Here is a 10,383-nt window from a genome sequence, read left to right as displayed (position 1 = left end):
TCTGGTTTTAATGTCATGTCTGTATTAAAATGTTTTGCATATTTGTTTAGGTAAGGAGGATCCCAGACTTGTTTTTCTCTGTTGTTGGTGATAAATGCTCACACAGACTCAGTTCAGCAGAGAAAACATGTTTAACACGACATATCAACAAAATCCCAACATTAGTTCATATGCAACATGTCCAGGTTAGCCAATTATTGACATATTATAATTAATCAATCAATCGTTCTCATTGGAATGTTCTTCATGCTTTCTGTGCCTCAGTGTGTGTGTGCGAGTCAGCTTCGTGTGTGTGTGTGTGTCGTTATCTAGCCTGGTCCAGCTCTGACCTTGTTGTATATCAGTAAGCTGTCACACCGAGCGCCAACTTCAAGCATCACATGTTGACCTGCAGAGAAACCCAAATAAAAGTATTCACACCCACCGGGTCCAGATTCCAGCTCTGAACATCCATGAGGTGTGAAAACTTTTAAAGTGGTTTTACACAAACAAACGATATTCAACTGAATTTCTAAACTGGTTAAGAACAAATCAACCCAGATTGCTGATCAGTTCAATAAAGTGAAGAAGGACCCCATGTGGAGTTATTATCACAGCAAATGCACAAACAACCTAAATACCCTTAATCTAGTCAGGGGGTAAAGCCTGTATTGACCTAGTGTTGCTGCGTGTGTGTGTGTGTGTGTGTGTGTGTCTCTGAACTGCAGTGACAGGACCACCTGAAGGGGGCAGACTGGGGTAATTTTCCTCTTTTTCTAGGAAAACAAGAGGAGAGAGAATATTTGACCACCTATAGGTCTCTGTTTTTTCAAAGTTCAACGATATTTAATAGAAAAAAATGAGCGAATATAACTTGACTTGGTCTAACAGTGAATATTTGGGTTTATAGTGAATTACAATGTTGACTTTAAATTAAGTGGATTTGCCTTTTTTAGTTTTACATATACTGTGCACTTGATTTAAATAAGTTGAGGACCTTTGGAGGTAAAAACATGTTAAAATTTGAATCATAATTTGCAGCAATGTGAAATGACATGTGATCCACTGTCACAGTTATCCCACAATGCATTGTGGCGCCAGCAACAACTACCACTAACCAACAACTAACTAAACCACTTTTTTATTTGTTACAAAATAGTTTAAACATTTTAAGGTGGAGCTTTATTTATGCAGTCAGTCAATCAGAATGAATCAACTTTCAGATAAGTTTTACAGATTTTATTTATATAAAACTGAACCATGAGTGATTTTTATCTTATGCAATAAGATAAAAATCACTGGACAAACTATTAATGTTTTCAGTTAGTATGAATAAAGAAGCAAATTAAATTCAGGATGAGTTTAATTTGAGTAAATTTATTTGTACGTAAGCAGTTTGAAAAGAGTCTTTAGAGAACTTTGGGTTTAATTAATTAAGTAATTATAACAAACTCAGATTTATTAAGCTATGCTCATTAATATTGCACAAGTTAAGATTACTCAATCAGCAAATTGAATGAAAACTAAACATTTTGAGCATGTATTTTTTAAGTATGTAGAACTGATGAGGTTTTACAGTGTTTAATCCACAGGTTTATCAAACAGGGAGAATCACTGAGCTGATCGCAGCTCAATGATTCAACTCTGCTCCAAACATTATCGATTTGTTTCAGATATTAACTTCTCCAGTTTGAAAGCAGGACTTCTGTTTTTCCTAATGAGCAGAAATGGAAGAGAAAACGCAGAAATCATAGATAGTCGTTTTTTCCTTTTCTGCATCCCTTCCGTCCATCAGTCTGTCCATCAGAACCTCACACCCTGAAGGGCCGGCTCTGCCTTCCATCTGTTGTCTGTCCCAGCTGGGAGCGACCCGTTCCCCCTCCCCTTGCATTTACAATTCAATTAAAAGCAACAAGCCCACTTTTCCTCCTCCTCCTCCTCTTATCTCTTTTTTTAGCTGTGCCTGGATGAGCACAGCAGAAAGGCCGACACCCCATGCAGGGATGCAGCCATGACACACACACCCTTACTGGAACGGTGCAGAGCAGCACCCAGCCGACAGATGATGCAAACACACACTGACGCGTAAATACACGCCGTGTGTGCGAACAGGATCGAGAGAGGGGAGAAGATCCTCGGAGCTGAGGAACAATGACAGAAAGTGGGTCAAACTTTGCATTACAATCATGAATGCAACAATGACGTAACAGCACAACTGTAACTGAAAAAAATGTTTGCAGAAATAAAAGAATCAAACTTAAAGACTGACGTCAGTTTAAAAACATTTTTAAGAACTTGTTCTGCAACACTGAGAAACGTCTCCCATGATTTCCCACCTGCTGTGATGTTTGACGTTCCTAAGAAGAATGAGAGTTCACTCTCTGCCAGAGCACTTTATCAAGTTCCTTTTTTTTTTTTACAATTAACAAAGCTTTCCCATAAACAGCTTTTTTGTCATCCTTTGTGATGCAGTAAGAAAACACATTATGGAGGCTTGGGAGCAAATCAAGTCCCTCGTAGATTTCTCTTTGTCTTTTTCTCTGAAATGTGAAAGCAATATCCACAGGCATCTCAAGGAAAGAGAGAGGAAAAAAAATCAGCCTTTAATATTTAATTATATTGGTGCCAACATGCAACTTTTATCACTTTCTTGTGTCATTTGCATCTCTGGCAAGCCCAGAAGATATACATAAAAAGCTTGTGAGAGAGAATATATGTGGTGAGGAAAAGAAATGGAGAGAAGCAGCCGAGGAAAGCAATCAAAAGAGGATGCAATGGGAACATGCTAATGTGTGAGGATCCATGCAGCAGAATGAAGGAGACACAGAGAAAAAACCCAACAAACACAGCAGAATAAAGATGAAATATGGAAAAACACCCACTCAGTCTATAAGAAACATAAAGAGAAACCCTCACCGAGAAGTGAATTGATAACTTTGTGCAACAGAGATTTATGTAACTCCACACATCCCTCTTAAAAGGCCAGCAAGTTTTTGTAACAGAAAACATGAAACATTTCCACATATAATTTGCCATCCTGTGTAATTCAACTGAAAAAAGAAAAAAAAAACTGTAACAAGGTAAGAAAATCTGTAATAACCTGGTTGCATACATTTGCACAGTAAAACTTGGTTGAAGCTGCTTTTGATTTTATTTCAGGGTTTAGTTTTCTATGGTACATCAGTTCTAGAGAAACTGACTTATTTAGCTTGGAAGACGTTCCTGTTTTCACATTTACTTTATTTAGCTAAAGCTAGTTAGTTGAGAGGCTACAAAGGAACACAAGGATCTCACTGTACAAAGGTATCAGTCAGGAGAAGGGTTCAAGAAAACACACCATTATAAACACACCATGGCTAAGCTAGCATCACAAAAACTGAATATTTTTCTAAAAGTAATTTAAAAACAAGACAGAAACTTGATCTACAAATCCAAATCAGGGCCTTAAAAAGCAACAAACACTGATATTTATTAAAACAGAGTTCTAGATGGAAGAAAAGAGGCATCATAACTAAAATGGAGACTGGAATAGTTTCAGTTTTTTGTGCAAAGCCACACCTTGAGATTCTTACTTTTTACTACAGAACAGCTTATGGAATAGCTTACTGATGGCGGTTTTCTGCGTTAACCTTTCCTCACTAAATATATTTGTGAGCAACAATTTTCCAAGACAAGAAAGTCCAAACCGCTGTAAATATTTCATACGCTGAGCAGAAAAGCTGCAGTCCAGGACCTCCACCTGTGTAAACTCATAAAGCCTGCATTAAAAGCTCCGGGCTGCCGCAGTGATTCTGTTCTTCCTCTGCTGCTGGATGTCAGGAGAGAATGTCAGGGCATGTGAGGACACCGGCGGACATTCAGGCCTCTAATGTGGAGCAAACAAAGAGAATAATAATGAACAGAACGGCCATGTTTGGTTTGCCTGCGGCGGCCGGTTGGAGCTGATTGGAAAACCTTCATCTGGGGATGAGAGAGGGAGCGAGGCAGCAGACAGGAGAGGAAGAGGAAACCTCAGTGAACCTACTGACCGTTCTGTGCAGTTTGCACATAAACTGTGACCCACTGCTTTACACCCACCACTGACTTCACCAAGAAGTGATTTACTGTTTTTCCTGCCTTTTCTGCAGCTCAAAGGCTAAGTGGGCCTTAGAAGTTCAAAATATGAGGTTTCTTAAGGAAATAGATGAAGTCATATGACAGATTTAATTACACGTGCAAAAGAAAATAAAAAACAATTCAGGAGCAAGTTACAGATTTACTTCTAAATTACAGATTTTCCTTGAACATCAGAGTGCATACTGATCATTTCCTCAGAGTTGTGTGAATTCATCCTGCTTCTGAGTTTACACTGAGGAAAACAGCCATCATTTACTGCCAAGTTAAAGTTTCTAAAATAACTTGTTTAATGCTGGCGAAAGGTTGTAATACTTCATCATCCAGTTTGTTGGATCTGCTGTCTCTGCTTTAGTTTGGGAATAAGGACAAACTTAGATTAAAGCTGCTATTATTCACATCTTTTCTCTGTTTTCAGGTTGAAATGTAATCTGTTATCAGCAAAACGTCTGATTTACGATGCTTACAAAAACATTTGAGGCGACTTAAAAACAAACAAACAGATTCATAAAGTCACAGTGTGAGTTTACAGGTCTATAAGAACACCAGCAGCACTTTTATTAAACTATATTCACACATAATTCTGATGAAAAATGGTAAAACGTTTTGATAAAACCGAGGATAAAAGAATGATTCAACAATTTCAGGTTTCTGTTGGTTATTGCACTGACATTCTAATTTTAATAAATAAAACCCAAACATCAAATTCCAGAACCAGGAAACATAAAGACTAAGAAACATTCAGTTTTCTCAAAAGACACTGAAAATGTAAAAGGGGAAAACATTTAAAGCTTTTTTTAAATGTTGATATCATTTTCATGTTGAAAATGGTAACATCTTTAAAACATTATTTTAATAGCTGAGCATCTTCTAGAAGTGGGGAAGCCTCCTTACCATCACCGTAAACTTCAGGACTCTGAAATCTTCCACTCAGAAACAAAACATGTTGATAAAATTAAAAGATTGTTTTAAATGTGTGAATAATTCTGCAGCTGGTGAATGTGTGTGAAAGCAGGTGAGCTAACATGTCTGATCATTTAGTTCCTGTGTGCCCAATTATAAATATTATACCTTATGCTTATTGTGAGCCTGCAGTTTATCCTCCAGTCAACAGATGGCGATAATACACCAGTTTACTAACGGCCTATTCAAAGGAAATACAGAAAAAAAAGTATCGTTTTGATGTTTGAATTAGGGATGTTAAAATCAGCAGAGACAGAGAATGTGATTTAAATTAAAACCAACTTAATTTACTAAACATTTTAGGATTTTAACCTTTAAGGCTTAGAAGGAAACGTCTGCATTTTCCATCCTCATTTGTATTTTACCACACTTACGGAAACACAGAAAACAACAGAGTGACATTCCAGACGTTTCGAGCTGTTTACTCTAAACATGCACTGTCTGCAACACTGTAGAGTTTTCTTATTGAAGTTGAGATTTAGTACATAATCCAGCACACCTCTGAAAAAAGGAAGCGTGCTTTCCTCCATCCGGCATGTCAGTGGCTGTTAGCAGAGAGGAAACAGGCATGGCTGGCAACGCCGAAGCTCCTGGCAGAGGCTGAAACTGTGTCTGTTTTCCACTCGTTCTGTTCTGAGCCCTAATGCATTTGGCACCCTGACCGGCATGCTGCTGCAGCTTCAGCATAACAAATGTTGGATTTTCACTCAGGAATATCATCATGGAGTCATGCCTGCAGAGGAGGCAGGAGGCAGAAAGCAATACCACTCAAATGTGACAATTATTCCCTGATTATGAATGTTAAGACTTAGATCCACTTGTTCTGATTTTCCTTCCAAACATTAAAAGCTTTTGATTTCCATTCTGCATTCTTCACAGGAAAACTTTCAATGTTTGAAGTGGGATTCTGCAAAGTGCTCATCAGCAGTCAGTATGTTAAAGTCAACACATGTTAGAGGAAGAAATTATCTTACAAGAGTCAAACCAACATAACGTTCTAATAACAGTGGAAGAAAAGATGCATGACTTTCAAAAGATTTCACACAAAAAAATATGTCTAGGAAACTGTTGCAGGGATTTCACTGCAAAAACACAAAATATTACAAAGTATTTCTGGTCTAGTTTCTAGTCAAAGTATCTTAGTATACATGAAATAACGCAAAACTATTTTAAAAGATACCTTTTGACAAGATAGGCGCTTATTTTAAGTCAATAATTCTTCAATATTGATGAAGAAGCATTAACTGTAATGGCAGATTATTCCACTTATAACAAGGCATTTCTTCCATGTTATAAATAAAATAATCTGCCACTGGAACTAGAACTTTTTCATCAATATAAAATATTTATTCATTAAAACAAGCTCACATATCTTACCGAAAACTTACTTGACAGTTTTGTCTTATTTCAAGTGATCAATCAGTTTGTCCAGACAAAGTTTGGTCTAATCCAGTGTTTCTCCACCCTGGTCCTCACTGCCCCCCTGCTCTGCATGTTTTAGATGTCCCTCTATTCCAGAACCGCTGATTCAAATTATTGCATGGCCATCATGTTCTGCAGAAGCCTGTTAATCACCCACAGATACAATTCAGGTGTGTGGCAGAAGGGAAACACCTAAAACATGCAGGGGGGCAGTGAGGATCAGGGTGGAGAAACACTGGTCTAATCTGAGCAGAGCTCCTTCCTCTGCTGGCCCCCTACTGGGCTGGAGGAAAACTGCAAACAGGACTTACTGGTTGTTTCTTCCATCAGTGGTTTCCTTCATGGTCAGTGCAGTGAAGTTCGTCCCGGCAGCAGATTTTACACCTGAGCTGCGGATCTGTGCAGCTCCTCTGATGGATCTTCTCCTGCCTAGGCTGTTGGTTCAGGTTGACGTGTCTTGGCTGGTTTTCATTTTGTCGTCCTTCTGTGTTCATATGATGGATTGAACAGACTTGTGATATTTTCAAATCATGGGATGTTTTTGGATCCAAGATGCTTTAATTTTGCTGCCTTTCTTTGTCTCTAATGTCCAGACATTTACTAATTATGATGGCATCGAAATGCATTTGATTTTCTTTTGAAGAGCCAAAAACAGTAGCACGAATAATAATTCTGGTCAGATTTTTATTTCTAAATAGTCTCAGTAACCACACATCATTATTTCACCACTTTGTGGGAGTAGACCGACGTTGTGGCCTGTAAGCCGCCTGAGCCGCTCCTCCCACTGGGAGGAGGCTGCGGCCCATCAGAACCAAACCGAACCGCTCAGGAACGGGTCAGCGCAGCGACACATCAAATTCACCGCACTGTGTGAAACCCTGCAGGAAAGCTGAGGACAGGCTGCATTTTTTCACAATATTCACTTTAAGCACATGTTCAGATTTGAACAAATGTTGACATTTGTAAACGTTTATCTGGACCGTTGTTGGAAATGTTTTCTTTAGATTCATTATTGCAGATGTTTGTTTTCTCCTGCATCTCCATGTAACAAGACATCTGGAAACACAACGGACCTTGTTCTCTGCAACGTGACTCTGAGTTATTCTGGGAAAATGTTCCTATTTGTAGAGCTCAAGTAAAATATTCAAAATAAAATGCAGCTTGAGAAGAAAGAGTAGAAAGAGGCGCGATGTCACCTGATACACTATCGGCTGAAATATGCTAAACTGTAAATCCAGGAGTGGCATTCTTTCTTTCTTGGCACTGATTTGCTGGTCCCCCAAAAACAGAACTAAGGACATGAAGTAACACATCATCTCCTGATCTAAAGAAATTCAATAGAAGATGAGAAAGGCTCAGTTCCCAGACCAAAACCACAGCTCTCTAAAAAAACCTCAAAGTTTTGTCATTTGATCTTTGACATGCTGATCCTCTAAACGCTAAACTTTCTGAACGGTGTCTGTCCTCTTTCTTAGTGTCTCAATAAAAGAACAGCCGAGCATGGTGTTGGATGTGTGATGTCTGGGGCTGCGTTTCTTCCTCACTGCGATGAGTGGAACCATGACTTCTGCTCTCTACCTGGACGTCCAGCCTTCAGTTCATGACCCTCATCAGACTTTTATAGCAGAACAATGACAGCAGACCAGCAAACCAACTCTAACCAGATTCCTTGTCCCCCTGAAGAAATGCCTCCCTACAGCATGATGGTGCCATCGCCGTGCTTCACCAGTGGCGACTGTGTATTCATAGTCATGTACAAGTTTTCTCCTGCTCTTTTCTGCTTCCATAATTTCCAGATTTGAGGAGTTCATTGTAGTTATTTTGTCGCCAGTTTTCTCCACCTGAGCTGCGAGTCTCTGCAGCTCCTCCAGACTTGTGACTGGAGTTGCCGTATCATTAAACACACGGCAAATTCAGTTTGAACTTCACTCTGCTTTAAACTTTATCCCTAACCTGCCTGCGGGGCTCCTTACCCACTGTCTTTAATTTTGGCTGATCAAACTCTGTCCTCCATTAAGGCCTGAAACCTGAAACCCACTGAAGTGTAGCAAAGGCAGATCAGTTCAACCTTAGAAGTGACTGTGTGAAAAGTCTACACAAACTCAAATGTATATCCTGGTGCTGACACCATTCAGATGCGTCTCAAAGCTGGGAGTCTCTTCCAATCAGTCCAGAGGAAGATTGGGCTGCACGTTGCTCCCATTCCTCCAGGGAGCCTTGATCACAGTTATTGCTCCCTGTGTTAATTAACATGCTCTGACATTTCAGTGTTAGCCCGCTCTCTCATCTCGGCACTCGGGCAAATCTTTTTCAGGCTCCTAAAGAGGTTGTGCGGTGCAGGATGAAAGGTTCTTATGGTTTCAATTGTTAGAAGGAGGCCAGGTTAGATGTGCAGAGCCAGATGGTTCACTGCACACTCAGTGTTCAGGGAATGCAACGAAGAACGCTGCTGATCGATACGTCTTTGAAGCAGCATTATCCGTCCTAATCCCAGGTTGTCATTAGTACCCACAGTGTCATTTGTTACGTATTGAACTATTGACAAATTGATTTCATAGTAAAGAAATGATAAATACATTGAATTGGGGGGAATTGCTGTGCAGTAGAGCTTTGAGACTCAAAGTTAGACCATCAGGATCTGCAGTACAAACATGTTGCTCTGGAGCTGCTAGGAAGAGGAAAACTAACTGCAATAATGTGAGTTATGGCTACGTCGTCTTGAAAAAATACCTACACCACAGCCAAACTCCCACAGAGTTTACAGAGACGCCCTCATAAAAATGCAAAGAACTGTCTGTTTCAACAGTTCAGCACCAAATAAACCTTCAATGTTCTCTTGATTTTGCAGGTCTGGCAGCAATCGGAGCAACTGAAATATGCAAATATGACAAAAAAGCAGAAGCGATGAATCCCTGAACGTTCTTACAGGCTGCAGGTTTCAGCGCCGTGTGCGAGCGCCGCGTCGTTTACCCCAACATTACGCCGTGTTTTTCCGCCTTTCCTCCTCTTAGCAAACCTTGGAAGCTGCTTTTGGCAGAGAAACTTATTAAAATAACATCTCTGCTTCTGTTTATGGTGCTCCAGCTCTAAGTTCGGTCTTCCGGCCCTCGGATTGAAGGACTCCTTTGAAAACGAGGCCTCAGATGGATTTTGGGATTTTATCCTCCAAGTTTTCTGTGTGTCCTCAAATCCTCTCACACACATGCACACACACGCACACTCATGGACTCAAACATGCACATACGTGCAAATATAGATGTCCCAACATGGTTCTCTCTCTCTCTCTCTCTCTCTCATTACTCAGCATAAGGCTTTCACGCTTGACCTGCTTTTTAACTTTCTGATCTGGATTAGCGGCAGATCGTTTAGGGAGGAGAGGAACGGGGAATGCGCGTCTGCTTCTGCTAAAGGGCTTACAGGTAGTGCGCTGCTATCGTTCACAGTCCAACTGAAGACAAAGTTGACACAGCTGCCTTTTGGAATTACCTCTTCAGTTTCTGCAGAGAGGGATGGGAACAGACACAGAGAAGCAGGGAGGGAGGGGAAAATCCTGTGCGGACAAGAGAGGAAAAAGTGCTGGAAAAAAAGTCCCCACTTCGCTGATTCTGAGCTCTCTAAGCACTTAAGTTCCAGAGTTCTGGATTGGAGTTTGTGGAAGAGACTGCCAAGTTAGCATAGTGGCACCTCACTCAGGAGGAAAGAGCGAGTGGAGGATGTGAGGGGTGACAGCGTAGCAGGCGGGTGAGGCGCCTCGGTGATAAATCCATTTACACCCTCCCCTGTTTTATTTGCTCCCATGGACTCTGCTCGCGTCTCCCTATTCAGGCTTGTTTACCTGGCAAGCCGAGTGTGACTAAAGAAAATTCCCACAGCCTGAGGTGGGATTGGCGCCGAGGTGAGGAGGGA

The 10,383-nt window shown here is 40.5% G+C and overlaps 1 long non-coding RNA gene across 2 annotated transcripts; it reads right to left on the bottom strand.

Annotated features, from left to right (window-relative positions):
• Positions 1-1,345: 1,345 nt before the first annotated feature.
• LOC145550068 (uncharacterized) lies at positions 1,346-6,574 on the bottom strand. Of its 2 annotated transcripts, none has more exons than XR_014085913.1 (3): positions 6,433-6,574; positions 2,316-2,549; positions 1,346-2,120 (listed from the first exon to the last, which is right to left on the bottom strand). It is a non-coding gene; the product is annotated as an uncharacterized LOC145550068 (long non-coding RNA). The 2 variants fall into 2 exon arrangements; XR_014085914.1 differs by having other exon boundaries at positions 6,444-6,537.
• Positions 6,575-10,383: the final 3,809 nt, after the last annotated feature.

The sequence above is a fragment of the Poecilia reticulata genome, chromosome 22 (genome assembly GCF_904066995.2).
Source record: "Poecilia reticulata chromosome 22, P_reticulata-male-v2, whole genome shotgun sequence".
Lineage (NCBI taxonomy): Eukaryota > Metazoa > Chordata > Actinopteri > Cyprinodontiformes > Poeciliidae > Poecilia > Poecilia reticulata.
This window is presented reverse-complemented; position numbering and strand designations above follow the sequence as displayed.